We start from the raw sequence: 1315 nt of genomic DNA on the forward strand, positions 1-1315 counted from the left end.
TCGACCAGCCGGCCGGGGCGCACTTGGGCTGCGGGCCGAGGGAGCCGCGGGTCGACCAGCCGGCCGGGGCGCACTTGGGCTGCGGGCCGAGGGAGCCGCGGGTCGACCAGCCGGCCGGGGCGCACTTGGGCTCTGGGTCGAGGGAGCGGCGGGTCGACCAGCCGGCCGCGGCGCACTTGGGCTGCGGGCCGAGGGAGCGGCGGGTCGACCAGCCGGCCGCGGCGCACTTGGGCTGCGGGCCGAGGGAGCGGCGGGTCGACCAGCCGGCCGCGGCGCACTTGGGCTGCGGGCCGAGGGAGCGGCGGGTCGACCAGCCGGCCGCGGCGCACTTGGGCTGCGGGCCGAGGGAGCGGCGGGTCGACCAGCCGGCCGCGGCGCACTTGGGCTGCGGGCCGAGGGAGCGGCGGGTCGACCAGCCGGCCGGGGCGCACTTGGGCTGCGGGCCGAGGGAGCGGCGGGTCGACCAGCCGGCCGCGGCGCACTTGGGCTGCGGGCCGAGGGAGCGGCGGGTCGACCAGCCGGCCGGGGCGCACTTGGGCTGCGGGCCGAGGGAGCCGCGGGTCGACCAGCCGGCCGGGGCGCACTTGGGCTGCGGGCCGAGGGAGCCGCGGGTCGACCAGCCGGCCGGGGCGCACTTGGGCTGCGGGCCGAGGGAGCCGCGGGTCGACCAGCCGGCCGGGGCGCACTTGGGCTCTGGGTCGAGGGAGCGGCGGGTCGACCAGCCGGCCGCGGCGCACTTGGGCTGCGGGCCGAGGGAGCGGCGGGTCGACCAGCCGGCCGCGGCGCACTTGGGCTGCGGGCCGAGGGAGCGGCGGGTCGACCAGCCGGCCGCGGCGCACTTGGGCTGCGGGCCGAGGGAGCGGCGGGTCGACCAGCCGGCCGGGGCGCACTTGGGCTGCGGGCCGAGGGAGCCGCGGGTCGACCAGCCGGCCGGGGCGCACTTGGGCTGCGGGCCGAGGGAGCCGCGGGTCGACCAGCCGGCCGGGGCGCACTTGGGCTGCGGGCCGAGGGAGCCGCGGGTCGACCAGCCGGCCGGGGCGCACTTGGGCTCTGGGTCGAGGGAGCGGCGGGTCGACCAGCCGGCCGCGGCGCACTTGGGCTGCGGGCCGAGGGAGCCGCGGGTCGACCAGCCGGCCGGGGCGCACTTGGGCTCTGGGTCGAGGGAGCGGCGGGTCGACCAGCCGGCCGCGGCGCACTTGGGCTGCGGGCCGAGGGAGCCGCGGGTCGACCAGCCGGCCGCGGCGCACTTGGGCTCTGGGTCGAGGGAGCGGCGGGTCGACCAGCTGGCCCGGCTTTGCTTGGCTTCGGCTCAATG

The sequence above is a fragment of the Dama dama genome, chromosome 18 (assembly GCF_033118175.1).
Source record: "Dama dama isolate Ldn47 chromosome 18, ASM3311817v1, whole genome shotgun sequence".
Classification (NCBI taxonomy): Eukaryota; Metazoa; Chordata; class Mammalia; order Artiodactyla; family Cervidae; genus Dama; species Dama dama.